Source organism: Myotis myotis, unplaced genomic scaffold, assembly GCF_014108235.1.
Source record: "Myotis myotis isolate mMyoMyo1 unplaced genomic scaffold, mMyoMyo1.p scaffold_m19_p_1, whole genome shotgun sequence".
Lineage (NCBI taxonomy): Eukaryota > Metazoa > Chordata > Mammalia > Chiroptera > Vespertilionidae > Myotis > Myotis myotis.
The window spans coordinates 153438848-153456861 of NW_023416313.1; the positions used below are offsets into that span (position 1 = coordinate 153438848).

Genomic DNA, 18014 nt, shown 5'->3' on the forward strand with positions numbered 1-18014 from the left:
AATTCACCCCAAGCCAAAGCAAACTTTCAAAGTGCCATTTAAAAAACCCATAATGGGTGAGTAATGAGTGAATAAGGAGCTTGGTGAATTTTATGTGAAATGCAAATAAGAAATTTTATTATACACATAGCTATAATTTACACCATTGTTTTTTTTTTTAGTTCAGCTAAATACCAACAGGGTTTTTGTTGTAACTATATCATTTGCAGCTATTATGGTTAATTATGTAACTGCCATTCCCTTGACAGCAGATGGTTCAGAGCTGCTGTGGGGTTACCCCAAAAGCTGTTCTCAGAGCTCCCTGTTGCTCAGGTCACTTTAGGAGCAGGAGTTGGGAACTTAGACCATCACTCAGCCCACAAAGGGGCAATTGATTGCAGTGTAGACGATGTAGGAATTCTTCTCTTCAGATGAGAAAGTTATTCCTGGAAAAAATTCCATGAACTAACATTTTTATTTATTGAAATCTGCTTTCCTGCTGACATGCAAACATGATCATTACAGTAACTTCTCACAAGTTAATGTTCCCTTCCCTGGCCCTCTCTTATGTGGTTAAATGGTTTGTGTACACTTAACTGCTCAGAAGCTTCGTATTTCAAGGGACCCCTTTAATAATACAAATCACCCTCTAGTTGACTGGCAAAACTTTGAATTTCCCCAAGTCACATTTGAAGGCAGCTCTGTACTAATCCACGAACAGTAAATGTCCCAAAGAGCTAACTAATAAACAGAATTATCATAATCACAAAAAATAAAACCTGCTTATTTCCCAAGCAGTAAATTTAAAATTACTTCTGCAAAATTAAAACTATGCTATGAATAAGGAGAGGAGATGGTAGACTTTAAAATGGTAAGAACAGTAAAATCATTGATTTTTTTAAAAAGTAAAACACCTCTTTTGAGTCCCTTTCCTGTGGAAACTATTGTTCTCTCTCGCTTTCCTTTTCCTTTTGACTTCTTAAAAGAAGAGTTTATGTTAATTTCTTCACTTCTTTTTCCTTAGCATGTGCTTAGTCCTTCCTGTATCATTAAGGACAAAGCCTCAGTTGCCATAACAAAGACCAAAATAACTCTTGCTTAAATGAGAAAATTTTGTTATTGTTAATCCTCACCTGAGGATATTTTTCCATTGATTTTGAGAGAGAGAGAGAGAGAGAGAGAGAGAGAGAGAGAGAGAGAGAGAGAGAGAGAGAAACATCGATGTGAGAGAGACACATCAATTGGTTGCCTCCCACACGTGTCCTGACCCGGGTTGGGGATCAAGCCTGCAACCGACATACATGGCCTTGACTGGAATGGAACCCAAGATTCTTTAGTCCAACACTCTAACCACTGAGCCAAACCCAATAGGGCTTACACAAGAAATATTTTATATACTTTTGCATAATAATTTGAGTGTAAGTTGTTTGATTGTCAGGGTCTCAGGTTATCTTCTGTCCTGTGGCAACCATCATTAAGATGAGGTCCTTACTCACAAAGTTGAAGATGGCTCACATCACGTCCACCAGCACCATTACTGCTAAGTTCCTGCCAGTAGGAAGGGGAGGGCACAACCTTTCCTTTTAAACATGTGGCCTGGAAAATACACACATTTCATTGGGCAAAACTGAGTCTCATGGCCATACACAAGGGAGCCCAGGAAAAATGTAGGCTTATCTGGGAGCCCTGTGCCCAGCCAAAGACTCACGGTTTCTCTTACTAGAGGCAGCAAGAGGAAAAGGATGTTGAGACCATTAGGAGACTTTGCCACCTTTCTTAATTGTGAAGTCAAATAGCTTTTTCTAACTCCTTACCACTACTAGCTTTTGACTCTGATGATAGTTTCTTCTATCTTGAAATGCCCCATGGCTCTCATAGTATTCTGAGTATGTTTCTGTGAAGGTGACCACTCTCTTTCATCTCCTTCATTAGCTCCTCTTTTCCCTCTTCCTTAAGTAACCTTCCCCCAAGGTTCAGATCTCAGTGTTCCTCTTCTCTGCTCGATACCCTCTCCCCAGCTAGTTCCACTGATTTTCACAGCTCCCTCTATCACTTCTTTGCCAAGGCCTCCTAAGTCTTCCTACCCAGAGCCAACCTCTTAGTTCTAATTCTCAGACCCAAATCTCCTAAAGCACACCAGACCTTCCCATAGGATGTCCAACCTTCACCTGCAGTTCATACATCCCAGTAAGAATTTATTCTGTCCCTTCTGAGGCCTACTCTTCTTAGGTCCCCTAACTTTCCATTGCACCACTATCTTCCTAGTAGCAAGAGACAGGCTAGAAACCTGAGTCATTTTTAATGCTAAAAGATTCACTTTCCACCAGTTGCTGATTTTTCACTTTTGCCTCCTCAGTTGATATTCTCCTTGACCCTGTTTTTACAGTGGCTTTGCCCTAATCCATCTCTCACCTGGATTATTAAAACATCCTCCTACCTGTTCTCTCTGCCTATAGTTTTTCTGTTTCCTCTTCAATATTCTTTTGTTTCCAATTGTCTTTCTACAACCTAAGTTAGATCACATCTATTTCTTCAAACATGTTCTGTTGTTTTCTATTACTAATGAAATAAAGGGAAGAGAATTAGCCATTTATGTATAAGGTTGGTACTTATATTCATTAACTTGTTGGGTCCTTGAAAGAACAGTCCTGAAAAGAAGGTATATTGCACCCTAGCTGGTTTGGCTCAGTGGATAGAGCATCGGCCTGTGGACTGAAGGTCCTAGATTCGATTCCGGTCAAGGGCACATGCCAGGGGTTGTGGGCTCGATTCCTACTAGGGGGCCTGAAGGAGGCAGCCGATAGATGATTCTCTTTCATTGTTGATGTTTCTATCTCTCTCTCCCTCTCCCTTTCTCTCTGAGATCAATAAAAAAAATTTTTTTAAAATATTAAAAAAAAGATGTATTGCTATTTCATAGGTAAGCACAGGAGAGAGTAAACAATTTGCCAATGTCACAGTTTTACTAGTAAGCAACAGTATTGGGGGAAAGGACTAGGTCTTAATTGACCCTAAAGCCTGAGCTCTTTCAAGTTTTCCACATTGTCTTCAAAATTAGAGCATGAGCCTCTAAAAATTTTCCCTTAATTCACTTTTCAATCTCATTTTCTATATCCTCAACCCACATGTACCTACCATGACAACTCACTGTTTCTCACACCTACACATTCTTGCCATGAATTCTCATTGGATAATTTCTTTACATTGCACTGTCCTGGTTATTTCCTGTTGGTCAAAATATTGTCATCCTTTAAGGACTATCTCCAAAACCATCTGTAATAGAAATTTTCTGAGTTGCCTGTAAGTAGAACTACCCTTTCTTCTGGTCTCTGACAACATACTTTTCTTCCATCCTTTAGCAGTTCATTGCAACTTGTTTTTTTAACAATTGTGTGTATTTTCCCACCTGTTCAATATAAACCCATTCCTTGTTCTGTCTTCTATGGTGCATTCTTCAGCACAGAGCCTAGTAATTGTTTATTGATGTAGAAAGGACTTCACAACATAGAACAAAGTGATTTAAAGTGTGCATTGAAGATCCTCAGCAGTGCAAGAGTTTGAAGGAGGAAGTGATCCCAAAGCAATCTGAAAGCCAGGGAGGGTCTTAGGCAGATGTCTAGTTATACACAGGACCAGCCGAGGCAGAAAGTTGTAGAGGGGATTCAGGAGCCACTGGGGAAATGTTGGAGATCAGTGACTTGCAAATGTGGCAGATCTGCCAAATCTCTTGGAAAGCCTTGTGGAAATGTGCACAAACTTAATCATAATCCCAGGGTAAGCTTTGTAGGTGGGAGGGAGAAGGATACCTCCCCAGCGGATCTCGCCCCATTCTCAGTCAAGTTTAGGAACTGCTACACTTAGGTGATCTTGAAGGTCTCTTCCAACCCTGATTTACTGTGATTTTAGATAGGAAGTGAGCTGGGCATTGACAGAACTGATGACTCCAGCTACTTAGAGAAGAAAGGAGTAAGTACATTCTTAGAGATCACAAGGCAAAGGCCTGGACTTGGGAGGCTCGACACACGTTTTGGAAGAATCACATAGTGAGATCTGTGGGGCCAGCCTAACTGCTGTGTTTTCTGTTTCCCTCTCTGGGTGCTCAGTCCACACCAGCCTCCCCTGCATTTGCATTTTGCATTCCCATCATATAAATGTGCAGCTTAATCAGCTTGATTTAAACAGATTCTTTTAAAATACCTATTACTAGTATGTTTTAACTGCTGTATAAGCTATGAAACCCTATTCTGGAAGAATTTAATCTAGTGATCACATACTGTCTCCTTCATGAATTTTTTCCCAATCTCTGTGAGCTGACTTTCCTCTAAAATTCTGTCTCTTCAATTTTAGCACTAGTGATTTCTTTTTCGTTCTTTTAGTTACAGGCAGTTAATAAATAAATAAATTACAAGCCCTAGAAGACCACGGCAAAGTCTTCTTCTTCATTTTCTCTGGCGCACCTTTTATGTCCTTACTCATAGTAGGTGCTCAATTAACATTGTTGAACAAATAAACAATCACTGTAATTTCTTTTACCATGTTGAAATTGATTACAGAATTTTCTGTCTGCTGCTGATAGGTGAGAGATCTTATTTATTTGGATTTTGGTGGTAGAATTCCCCAAATACATCCCATATGGGTTGCTTTTTTTCCAAGGATTTAAAATCTTAAGAGCTTTGTTAAAAAGAATAGACATGTTCCGGACAAGAAAGATTAGTCAATGGAGTAAAACAATCACCTTCTCTGTTCTTGACTATATTACTTTCAATTTGTCTTAAAAAAAAAAAAAAGAAAGAAAGAAAGTGAAGATCCTTGGGGTTCATGGCTGTGCCAAGCCTCAAACCTCTTTGGAGCTCAAATAAGAACCTTAGAGAGCATCTGTCTGCACTCTATTTCCCTAGCTTGGCAGACAGCAGTGGAAACCCAAAGTAAGTCTCCTTCATTCAGCTAGAATATTTCTAAATTGCTTATCTGTGGGCCTCCTGACAGCTCCTGCCTTGGGCATAGACTAGATGGAATAGGGGTCTGCCCGGGAAGTCTGATTTAAGGGGCGCCAGAAAGGCTGCCTGCTCCACACAATCTCCCCTGTTCCCTCACCCTTTTGTCTTAGTCGCTGCGCAAAGAGCCTCTGATCAGCTCTCGTTGTTTGGTGAGACTTGGTAGGTGGTGCAGATTTCAAAATCAAAGAGGAGGGAGTTGGCGTCTACGAGCACATGCATGTCTTCATTATCAGGATTGGAAAGGCCCTCCAAAGACTAGCCGTGCATTGCAATTAAATGTGCAGATTTATGACACAGGGCCGCCTTCAGTTTCCAATCTGTCTCCCAGACACCTACCTCTCCCTGAACAAGGAAATGCAACGCTGTTACCTTTCACTCCGCACCTAAATCGCCGGGCGGCTCAGGGTGTTTCGTCTACCAAGTGCAGAGTGATTGGCTTTAACTGATCATGCATTCCAGGGCAAGTCCAGGGACCCCCCACCTCCCCACTTCCACTCCCCTGCGGCCTGGGGGAGAGGCTCTGCAAACGGAAGCGGCTTTTGTTCTGCAATTAATCATTTGCAGTCAAAATGTGTTTGGGTGCTACAAGTGATAGCCCGCTAAAACCATGAAGTGGCTGATTGTGTAGCTGGTGACATTTGGTCTGTAAGAAGACTTCCTTCATTGTAAATAGAAAAATCTCTTAAGAATGAGGTAGGAAAATTGTCAAATTTAGGAAGTAGAAGTGGTGGACTGATTTATGATGGACTAACTTTTAGAGACTAGATTCTGATGGGTAAGGAGCTAAGTCTTTTCATCTAAGACCTGCTAGTGAGGCCAACCTGGGGAGAAACACAGGGGTGGTGGGGTAGTCGGGGTCAGGGGTCAGGCTCTGAAGAGAGAATGAGCATAGGAGAGTGTGTGTCCGTTCAAGTCTGTGGTCCTGTTGGTCTGTCTGAGATACGTGATTGTGGGGTTACTCATTATTTCATATTATTATGGCTCTCTTTTTACAATTTTATTTCCTTGCCTTTTGGAAACATAAACTAGTCAATAATGTTTTCATCAGCTGCTGTAATGAGGAAGAAATTTCTCTTTACATTGAGGAATTAAGGAGTTTGGTCTTTGTGGTATTTGTGTTTTACTGACAGTGAAGACTGATTTCATTCACTTTCATAACTATTATCCATGTGTAATAATTATATCAAGAATTCAGCAATAGCCCTAGCCGGTTTGGCTTAGTGGATAGAGCATCAGCCTGTGGACTGAAGGGTCCTGGGTTGGATTCCGGTCAGGGGCACATACCCAGGTTGCAGGCTCAATCCCCAGTAGGGGCATGCAAGAGGCAGCCAATCAATGTTTCTCTCTCATCATTGATGTTTCTTTCTTTCTCTCTCTCTCTCTCTCTCTCTCTCTCTCTCTCTCTCTCTCTCTCTCTCTCTCTCTCTCTCTCTCTCTCTCTCTCCCTCTCCCTCTCCCTCTCCCTCTCCCTCTCCCTCTCTCCCTTTCTCTCTGAAATCAATAAAAAAAATATTTTTTAAAAAAGAATCCAGCAATACCTAGTGAAGGAGTTTTTGTCCAGGAGGATAGAAATCAGGGAGGTTCCCACAGCCCCTGGCAGGTGTCCATGATTGCACTTAGTAATTTAGAACTAAAGCGGGGCAGGAGCCCCTTTTCCCCCGGCTATGGAGAAACAAGCTCACTCAGTGAACTGAGGACAGTTCCTGGTGGAGAGTTGAGGATTATCAAAAGGCCCCAAACAAACCCCAGAGAGCACACAGAGCCTTATTTCTGATGTTCAGGTCACCGGGCAGTGGCTGGAGCATGGCCTGACATAGCTAAGTCCTTCTAAAAGCACAACATTCAAAACTACTCTATAATGTTAATGCCTCATATAAACCTCGTGAGGAAAATACCGAGATGTGACCCTCCTTTTTGGCTCTCAAGGCACTACCCTGGCTGTCGGCAAGAACAGGCGTCTTACGAAAGACAGCCAAAGGGCAGCCAAGAAGAAAGTGGTTGATCCATTTTCTAAGAAAGATTGGTGTGATGTTAAAGCACCAGCTCTGTTCTGTATGAAAGACAGAAAAACACTCGTCACGAGAACTCAAGGAACCCAAATCACATCTGGTGTTCTGAAGCAGCGGTTCTCAACTTGTGGGTCGCGACCCCTTTGGAGGTCGAAAGACCCTTTCACAGGGGTTGCCTAAGACCATTGGAAAACACATATTGAATATATAATTACATATTGTTTTTGTGGTTAATCACTATGCTTTAATTATATTCAATTTATAACAATGAAAATACATCCTGCATATCAGATATTTACATTGTGATTCATAACAGTAGCAAAATTACAGTTATGAAGTAGCAACGAAAATAATGTTATGGTTGGGGGTCACCACAACAGGAGGAACTGTATTAAAGGGTCGCGGCATTAGGAAGGTTGAGAACCACTTGTCTGAAGGGTCGTGTTTGGTGGTCAGATCAGTGAGCCTCGCTGATCTGCAGAATGATGAAGTTGCATTTAGAAAATTCAGGCTAATTACTGAGGATGTTCAGGCAAAAACTACCTAATTTCCATGTCATGGATCTTACCCATGATAAAATGTGCTTCGTGGTCAAAAAATGGCAGCGCACGATTGAAGCTCATGTTGATGTCAAGACAACTGATGGTTATTTGCTTTATCTATTCTGTGTTGGTTTTACTAAAAAACTGCAACAATCAGATTCGGAAGACCTCTTGTGCTCAGCATCAGCAGGTCCACCAAGTCCTGAACAAGATGATGGAAATCATGGCCCGAGAGGTGCAGGCAAATGACTTGAAAGAAGTGGTCAATAAACTGATTCCAGAGAGCACTGGGAGAGACATAGAAAAGCCCTACCATTCTATTTCTCCACTGTATGACGTCTTGTTAGAAAAGTCAAAATGCTGGACAAGCCCAAGTTTGACTTGGAAAACCCATGGAGCTTCCTGGTGAAGGCAGCAGTTCTGGAAAAGCTGCTGAGGGTGAGACAGGTGCTAAAGTTGAATGAGCTGATGGATATGAGGCCCTAGTCCAATAGTCTGTTTAAAAGTCATACTTTTAATGGTGACAAATAAAAATCCTATTTGTGGGGGGAGGAGGAAGATATTAACCTCAAACTTCACCATCTAAAGTGGCATAAATCATACGGTATTGAGCTCTCCTAATTAAGTAAGGCACTTCCACACCTTTCCAGAGTCTCTTTGTATGGTATTCTTTGTTCCTCAGCCTGACACTACTTACTTCAAGGCTGCAAGGAGATCATGGCAAAGAGTAAATAGCCAGTTGGTATTTCATCTTTGCAGCTTCTTATACCTCTTTTGTGACTATTTTTCCTAAAGGGAGATCATAAAGATGCCATCACTTAATGTTAGGAGAAGCTCTCTCATCATGATTGGTAAAGCCAACCCACATTGGGTAGTCAGACTGGCAAATTATTTTACAAGTGCAATCTCCAGGAGGTACCAACGCCTTTTCCATCCCACCAAAGCCTTATCCACCATTCAAAGGGCCCAAGGCAGGAATTTACTGGGCCAGCAACAGAGGCATGTTTTTCTCATGTTCCCTTGATGATCATGCTTCTCCATGTATTTTAAAATAGTCACCAGAATGAAGAGTTCTTGTCCTTGTTAGAGAGATTCAGATTAACATGTCTGAATTTTAGGATTAGTCTAGTCACTCTAGTGGTATAGTGGTTGGGACCTTCAGCTTTTATAATCCTGCTTTTTAGAAAACTGTTTAGACATTCCCTGTGGCATGCTGGAGGCCCACTACTACAAATGCTGGTGCACTGAGCCTGCCTTTCCCTCTTCTAGACTATTTTGACCTCTTCTCTTCAGTGATGAGGGATATTAAGTCTTCTCTAAAGAGATTCGCATTACGGCTGGTCCAATTTCATGTTTTTACCAACATGCATTTCATGAACTGTATTCCCTGCAATGCCTCCCTTTTCTTTGCCTTTATCCACCAATGTGACTTTTGGTGTCTTCAGTAAAGATATACCTGGTCCGGATCATGCAGTGATTCATGTTTTTAGATCACACAGTACCTGATGTCTGATAGAGTTTCCTCTTTGAGGCTGGTAGCACTGTAGGCAAAAACTTCTGTACTCCTGACGTCACTTCCTTGGTCCTGTTGTCTGCATTACAAAGTGAATGATGTATTAACAAATATGCCTTGGCAATATTACCAGATTGTATATTTTCTTCTTGCTAAAATGAATTAGCCATTATCATTTAAGAGAATTTCTAATAAATATCACCAACAGCTGTTTAAAACAAAATAGGTGGGGTTTTTTTCATTTTTTAAAAATTCTCACTGTGGATATGTTTTTTATTGATTTTAGAGAGAGAGGAGGGGGAAGAGAGAGAGAAATATGGATCAGTTGCTTCCCGTACACACCTCAACTGGGGATCAAACCCACACCTTTTTATTTTTGGTGTATGGGATGACGCTCCAGCCAATTGAGCCACTTGGCCAGGTGCTTTTGTTCTTTTTCCACTTTTAAAAAACTTAATTTTTTTTTAGAGAAGTTTTAGGTTTATAACCAAATTGAGAATGACATACAAAAATTTTTCATGTATGCCCTGTCCCCACATATGCATAACCTTCCCCATTATCAACATTACTCATCAGAATGGTACCTTTAAAAAATTAAAAACAAAGATGAACCCAGTGTCCATAGTTTATCTCATGGTTCACTCTTGGTGTTTGGACAAAGGTATGATGACTCGTATCTGTCATTACTATATCATACTGAGTATTTTCTCTGCCTAAAAACCCTCTGTGCTCTGCCTAGCCATGTCTCCCTGGTGCTCCACAGCCACTGATCTTATTATTGTCTTCATCGTTTTGCCTTTTCCACCACACTGACTCATTTTTAAACACTAAAATTAACTCCACTGTTTTAGACTATAGGCCCCCACCCTGAGCCATGATTTGAGATAGATAAATTATGTCCAGATACCAACTAGTTGCCTATGTGATGTTTTCATTAAAAATATGACGTGGTATGACGTGGCCTCATACTTAAGAGTTATTCAGAAGTTAATGGGCTGACAGTTTTGTTACAATTCAGAAAGCTATTCAGAATGGGAACAAAAGGAAAAGGAAAAAAGGAGATGACCACACACACACACACACACACACACACCAAAAGAAAGAGGGAGGGGGAAAGAAGGGGGGGGAGAGAATTGTAGTCACAGATTAAATTTGGAGGAAACTTGGGCAGGACGCAATAAGATGGATCCATTTCATTTTTATTCCAGGGTTATTATAAACAAAAGAAGCAAATAGAAATTGAAAATACATTAGGAACAAAATCAGGAAAATCATGCAAAATTCCAAGCATAACCATAAAGAAAATGAATAAAATAGCTTTCTAAAAATAGCTTTCTGAATTGTAATAATGAAATGTGAGGTAATTCCTGTCTTTATGAATGGTAAGTAAGAGGATGTCCCTGTGGGCACTTACTTTTCCCCACATTTCAGCTTATATGAATCTGTCCCCACAGGGCCAGTCTGTGAGTATTTGCCAGAGACTTTTGATCTCTCAGCATTAATACATATCTGGAAAGTAAGAAGCAAGGAAGAGGGGTAGAACTAGCCATGTTTCTGATTTTTAAACATATGATATTTTACTAGAGCCCCAAAGCTCAAATCTAGTGGCTCGGGCTGTCAGAAGAATCATCCTTTCAAAACACATTGTCTTCTATATATATCTATAATAATAAAAGCATAATATTCTAATTAGACCAGTCAGCCAAATGACCTTCCAGATGTCCTTCCAGACAACCTTTTGGATGAAGCCACGGCAGTGAAGGCCAAGGCAGAGGCAGTTAGAGGCAATCAGGCAGGCAGGCGAGCAGTTAGGGGCTATCAGGCAGGTAGAGTGGTTAGGGGTGATCAGGCAGGCAGGCGAGTCGTTAGGGGCAATCAGGCAGGTAGGCAGAGGGGTTAAGGGCGATCATGCAGGCAGACAGGCAAGCGGTTAGGAGCCAGTGGTCCCAGATTACAAGAGGGATGTCCCAGATTGCGAGAGGGTGCAGGCCCGGCTGAGTGACCCACCCCCCCACCATGCACAAATTTCATGCACTGGGCCAATATATATATATATATATTGATTTCAGAGAGGAAGGGAGAGGGAGAGAGAGATAGAAACATTATTGATGAGAGAGAATCATTGATTGGCTGCCTCCTGCACAACCCCTACTGGGGATCAAGCCCACAACCTGGGCATGTGCCCTTGATCAGAATCAAACTCAGGACCCTCAGTCCACAGGCCCATGCTCTATCTGCTGAGCCAAACCAGTTAGGGCAAAGCACATTTTCTTCTTAAATTGGTTATCCACCTCCACAATATCTCTGAATATTTCTTTAGGAAAAGGACTTTTATTGGCTATCATTCTCCTGAAGACAACAGTGTTTTGTTTTTTTTCTTCCTCCCTAGGAGTTTCTATGGGTTCTATTGAATTCCATGCAAAGGGGTTTTCCAACTTTTTATTTAAAAACACACAGACACACACACACACACACACACACACACACACACACACACACGCACACAAAAACCAGCAGAGCTCTTTTTGTCCAAATGAAAACATGCTTGAAGCCCCAATATATAAAACAGATAATATAAAGCTTTTCTGGTAAAGCAGGGCTTGCAGATGTTAGGGGTCTAGAACGTCCCCTAACTCTTCCTCCTCTCCCTGAAACATCTTTGTTGAACGTTAAGGCTCTTTCAAAGACAGTTTGAAAACATTGCTCTAAAATGTTGGTTTTTCCAATAGTGACAAGGAGTATAAAAGAATCTAAACACTCTCTCTACCTCACCTGCTCAATAATGTCACATATCTCTTGATTGGTTGGTGTGGTTCATTCCTATGGTCAAAAATGACAGCACTTCTCTTATATAAATTTCATGCTGATTTCAGTATATTCTACCTTGTGCACCATGAATCAATGAAATACTGAATGTCAAAAGAACAAAGACATTGTACTTCTTCAGTCTTATATGGCTGCATTCTGAATTGGTTTGATTTGGCTGTGAGCATATAAATCTAGCCTGTAGAAAGCCCACGGTATGCCCAGTGTTATGACCTCCCAGATGACGTTGTAGTCCTGGGGTGCCTACCCTCTAAGTGAAAAGGCCTGCTACTCTTCAGGATGCAGTTCACTTAGGTGCCACGTGATCCTAGCTCTTTTGTTAAAGAAAAAGTATGATTTTTTGCCCTTGGCTAGTGTGGCTTCGTTAGTTGAGCATTGCCCCATGCCCTGAGAGGTCCCGGTTCAATTCCCCATCAGGGTACATGCCTGAGATCCCGGTAAGGTGGCCTTCAGGAGGCAGCTGATTGATGTTTCTTTTTTTCATCGATGTTTCTCTCTCTCTCCCCTTCTCCCTTCATCTCTCTGAAATCAATTAAAAATATATTAGAAAAGAAAAAGTATGATTTTATACATTTTCTAGCTGTTTTCATCGTTAGGATGGGAACAATGTCTCTTGTAGCTTTCTACTTTCTAAGTAGGAGCAAAATTCCCTTCCCAGGTGCTTCTCCTATGAAACCAAGGCTACAAATCACTTCCACAGAGTGAGGGCTAAGCAGGAACATCAGAAGACATGAGTCACTGTCTCATCTCACTCCGTGTCTTTCCTCAGTAGACTTTGGCAGCAAATGAAATTTACTGAGGCCCTCCGTAACTCCGTAGGGATCATATGCAGGATAAAGAAAAAGAAGATGGGGTTTTCAGAAGTCTGTTTTACTGAGGCATTTATGAATTAAGAATAGTTATTTTCTTTCTTATTTTCTTTATGTATCTATTTTTCGAAGGGGGGTGGAATATAAGGTTTGAAACCAAAACTAGTATTTGCCTATAACCTATCTGAGCCTTAGTCTCTTTGTGGGCAGAGTAATGTGGATACTTTTAGACATTCTGGAATATACAAGTTGACATGTATAAACACAGCACATTTGGGTGGCCTCAAGCACCCTTTCTGTTTCCTTGTTAGGACTCAATCAGCTAATCAGTAACTGGAACTAGATTTTTAAATGTTTTTACTTTTGTTCCCCAAGGATAAATGGCATGCAAATGGATTAGATAGTCGTTCTACTAGTCTAGGTATTTACTAAACAGGTATACTTTTTTAAGGTAGGGAGGAAAAACTGTCAATGCAAGTCATTCATTTGTTACTTAGATATCTGCTAATCACTAATTTGTGCACAGCGCAGTGCTAAGGGTAGGAACAGGGAGAAGACCAGATATGCATAGGGTGCGATCATTGTCGTCAAGTGTTCCCAGTGGTGTGAAGGAAATAAGACACCTAGACAGTCCTTAGATGAAAAGTCCTAAGTGCCTTACGAGAGGCACAAAGTGCCCTTTCACTTGAGAAAAGAGCAATTACTTCTGGCTAAGAGAGATGAAGGAAGCTTTCATGACTTGGGCACTTAAGCTGGGAACAGAAGAATGGGAGGAATTTGAGCACGTGGAAATGAGTAAGAAAGTAATTGAGGGAACTGTAAGAGCAAGATACAGAGGTGAGAAAAGCCTTGTACAAGGAATGGTGAGTGGTTTGCTTGGGACAGGAAGCCACAGGGAGGTGAAGGAAAGTAATCATATTTGGTAAGTAATCATATACCAGTATATCTTTTTTAAATTTTCACAGTAATTGTATTACTGAGGTGCGGTATTATGCCCACTTTTAGCAGGCAAGGAAATTAAGTCTCAAATGGTTTAAGTGATTTGTCTAAGGACAATATAAAACCAGATCTGGGTCTTTAAAGGTAAAACAGACAAGTAAACTAAGTTTAGAAAGTGGGTGAGCTTTGATTGCGAGCGTAAGGAATTGAATCTTACACTATCTCGTTCAAAGAGCAGCAAACCATGGCCATTAGGCCAAATCCACCTCACCACCAGTTTCTCTAAATAGTTTATTAGAATACACGGCATTGCTGCTCATACATGTATTTCTTATGGCTCTTTCACACCACAGCAGCAGAGTTGAGTAGCTGCAGAAACCATATAAACCACGAAGCCTGGAATTTTACTATCTGGCCCTTTTCAGAAAACCTTTGTTATTCTGGCTACAGTATGGGAGTCATTGAAAGTTTTCAAACAGAGAAGTGACATTTTTAGAGTTATGCATTGTTTTAGTAATATATTTTTATTGATTTCAGAGAGGAAGGGAGAAGGAGAGAGAAATAGAAACATCAGTGATGAGAGAGAATCATTGACCCTCTGATTCCTGCACACCCCCTAGTGGGGACCAAGCCTGCAACCTGGGCATGTGCCCTGACTGGGAATCAAACCGTAACCTCCTGGTCCATAGGTTGATGCTCAACCTCTGAGCCATGCTGGCTGAGCGAGTTGTGCATTATTAATTGAGACCATGTCCATTAGCAGGAGGATGGATTAGAAGACCCTTCCAGTGGTCTGCACTCTTGGAGTATCACAGTAGCCTTCCACTAAGTCTCCCAGCTCAAACCTCAAAGCTTAGAGAGTCCAGGAAGGCAGCAAAAATGAGCAAAGTGTGCAGAGTATAGGAAAACCAACTGTGCAAAAGGCTGACGGATGGCATGGCTGACAACCACAGGACTGCGGGGATGGCAGGGAGTGGCAGGGAGTGCCAGGAACTGAGGAGTTGCAGCACAGGAATGCCACTGGATGTTGCCGAACCTTCCCGTTTTATAAGAGATGTCAGAGCTGGGAAATCTTCCATGAAAGCTCTGCATTTACAAATGTTAGCAAGTGAACTTAAATATATACTAGTATAAGCCCTCTGAGGGGGAGCACACAGCAGACCTCCGGCTTGCAGTCTTTTCCCACATGATTACCAGAACACTGACTCCGAGTACATGTAATGCCATCAACAACAGCAGCTGTTGGAGTTTCTGCAGCAAGTGTAGGACACTTTGCCCACCATTTTTGAAGAACATTCTCAAGCAATAGATAGAGATAGGTAGGTAGGTAGATAGATAGATAGATAGATAGATAGATAGATAGATAGATAGATAGATAGACAGACAATCAATCTCTAGTGAGGTCAAAGCAGTTTTTAATACCTACCTCTGTGTTCTGCCCTTCCAGTGTTCATAATCTAGCTAGATTGTCATGATATTTAGCATTTGCTTCTTACCATAGATATGATACAAAAGCAGCTGAGAAACAGCCTTGCCCTCAAAAAAATGACGTGGACTCTATTGTTAACAACGTACAGAGATCTAGTGAGAATTTGCGGGTTTGCATTTCGAAGAATCAGTTTGGAGCATTGGTGATGTATTCAGATGACATTAAGGAACTTTATATTTTAATGGATCTTTTTAAAATATTTTTTAATTGATTTCAGAGCGGAAGAGGGAAGGAGAGAGATTGAAACATCAATGATGAGAATCACCGGCTGCCTCCTGCACGCCCCCTTCTGGGGATTGAGCCCTCCACCAGGGCATGTGCCCTTGACTGGAATCAAACCTGGGACCCTTCAGTCCGCAGGCCGATGCTCTATCCATTGAGCCAAACTGGCTAGGGCTGTTTTAATGGATCTTAATGGACTTGCATGTTTCCCCATAACCATTCTTCATGCCTGAATTCTTACAGTTTAGAGGTTAGTCACTTATAATCCTTTATTCACCTATTTATTCAGTATTCATTCATCATCTACTATATGCCAGGTGTTGTACAAGATGCTGAGGAAAGAAAGACAATAAAGTCGTACCCCTGCCTTTGAAGACCTACAGTCTGGTGTACAAGGCAGGTGCCTAGAAATGATGACAGCACAGTCAGATAAATTAAACTTCAGAGGGAGGTGTCAACTCGAGCCAACCAAGTTTACCTTTCTTCATGTAGCAAATGTCCCCTGGGAAAAGAGTTGAAAAATGTCTCCCTTTGTTAATAAAAATGACTGTAAATGTCCTAGAAAGTTTTAGGCGGGATCAGCTGCACAAGATGCAGAGTAACTTATAGAAAAACATTCACGACAGTGGCAGGAGTCGTGAAGGCTGGGGGCCCCATGAAACTGCATGGGTTGCAATGCCTATGCAATCTCGTGAGCTCAGCGTTGTCAAGAAATTCCAGTGAACAGTATTTTAGAAAAGTAAGAGTTTTTTTATTTTATTATTATTATTATTATTTTTTTTGCAATTCTGTTCTCTAGTTCTCCATTCATTTCTGTCTCAAGGACCAGGGACACAGCAGTAAAAATGATAGCCACCACCACTGCCTTTGTGTCCCTATGGTCTGGCTGAGAGTTTTGTATGTGAGCTGAATTTTCATTACCTGGTCCACTTACGTCTTAACTACATCATGGTAAAAATATTTAAATGGCCAGCAAGTCTCACTTTTTCTTTGTATTTTTAGACATACAGTATAAATAGGAAATATAATTTTTAAGTGTATAAACATAAATTTTCTATAAGAAACAAATGTTATTTTTGTTACCAGAAAAACAAAGTTAATATGAAAAAAATATACTTAATCCCAACTTCAATAATATTTGAAATGTAAGTTTTATTTATACTAATTACCTCTCTGAAACTTAGAAAAAATATAAGGCAATAGATGCAACCTTTGTTTTGAAATGTAAATAGTTTCTCTTATTTATTTGGTTGAGGGATTTTTCTCATACCTGTACCAAAGTTTAGCTTCTAGAAAGGACTTTTAGAATCAGAGAAATTGAGGTGAGTTCTTTGGTTTGCTAGGTCTCAGGATAATAGCAATAGCTGGTTTGCTTTCATGATACAAATACTTAGCTAAAAGCTGCAACTGTTTAATTGGTAGTCAGAAACTGTTGCCAAGCATCTTCCGCAGTTTCTCCATTTCTGTGATGGAAGATTCCATAATGGTTATCCTTTACTGACCACTTACCATATATATACCAGACATACTAGATGTTTTACATTTATCAATTCATGTAATTCTCATAATTATACCTTGTGGTTGATATTTTTTTAATTTAAATTCTATTGTTGAAAGTATTTATGTCTCCTTTTTCCCACATTGACCCCTCCCCACCTGCTCCCTCCCCCCAGCACATGCTCTCACCCCCCTACTGTCTGTGCCCATTGGTTTTGCTTATTATATGCATGCATACAAGTCCTTTGGTTGATGTCTCCTTTTCTCCCATTGACCCCCGCCCCCACCATCCCCTGTCATTCCTCTGAGGTTTGGCAGTTGGTTCAATGCTTCTATGTCTCTGTATCTATTTTTGTTCATCAGTTTATGTTGTTAATTCTATTCCACAAATGAGTGAGATCATGTGATATTTATCTTTCTCTGACTGGCTTATTTCCCTTAGCATAATGCTCTCCAGGTCCATCCATGCTGTTGCAAATGGTAAGAGTTCTTTTTTTTTTTTTTTTTTTACAGCAGCATATTATTCTATTGTTTAGATGTTCCACAGTTTTTTATCCACTCATCTGCTGATGGGCACTTAGGCTGTTTCCAAATCTTAGCTATCATAAATTGCGCTGCTATGAACATAGGGGTGCATATATTCTTTCTGATTGGTGTTTCTGATTTCTTGGGATACATTCCTAGAAGTGGGATTACTGGGTCAAATGGGAGTTCCATTTTTAATTTTTTTTTTTTTGAGGAAACTCCATACTCTTCTCCACAGTGGCTGCAACAGTCTGCATCCCCACCAGCAGTGCACAAGTGTTCCTTTTTCTCCACATCCTCGCCAGCACTTGTCATTTGTTGATTTGTTGATGATAGCCATTCTGACAGGTGTGAGATGGTACCTCATTGTTGTTTTGATTTGCATTTCTCGAATGATTAGTGACTTTGAGCATGTTTTCATATATCTCTTGGCTTTCTGTATGTCCTCATTCGAAAAAAGTGTCTATCAAGGTCCTTTGCCCACTTTTTAATTGGATTGTTTATTTTCCTTTTGTTAAGTTGTATGAGTTCCCTATAAATTTTGGAGATTAGGCCCTTATCAGATATGACATTGCGCAAATATGTTCTCCCATGCAGTGGGCTTGTCATTTTTTTGATGGTTTCTTTTGCTGTGCAGAAGCTTTTTATTTTGATGTAGTACCATTTG

At 40.7% G+C, this 18014-nt stretch overlaps 1 protein-coding gene and 1 pseudogene across 2 annotated transcripts in view; both read left to right on the forward strand.

Moving 5' to 3' along the window:
• FMN1 (formin 1) overlaps positions 1-18014 on the forward strand; it is a 407216-nt gene that overhangs the window by 369480 nt on the left and 19722 nt on the right. The gene's annotated exons all lie outside the window — the stretch shown is intronic.
• LOC118649403 lies at positions 7382-8030 on the forward strand (annotated as a pseudogene).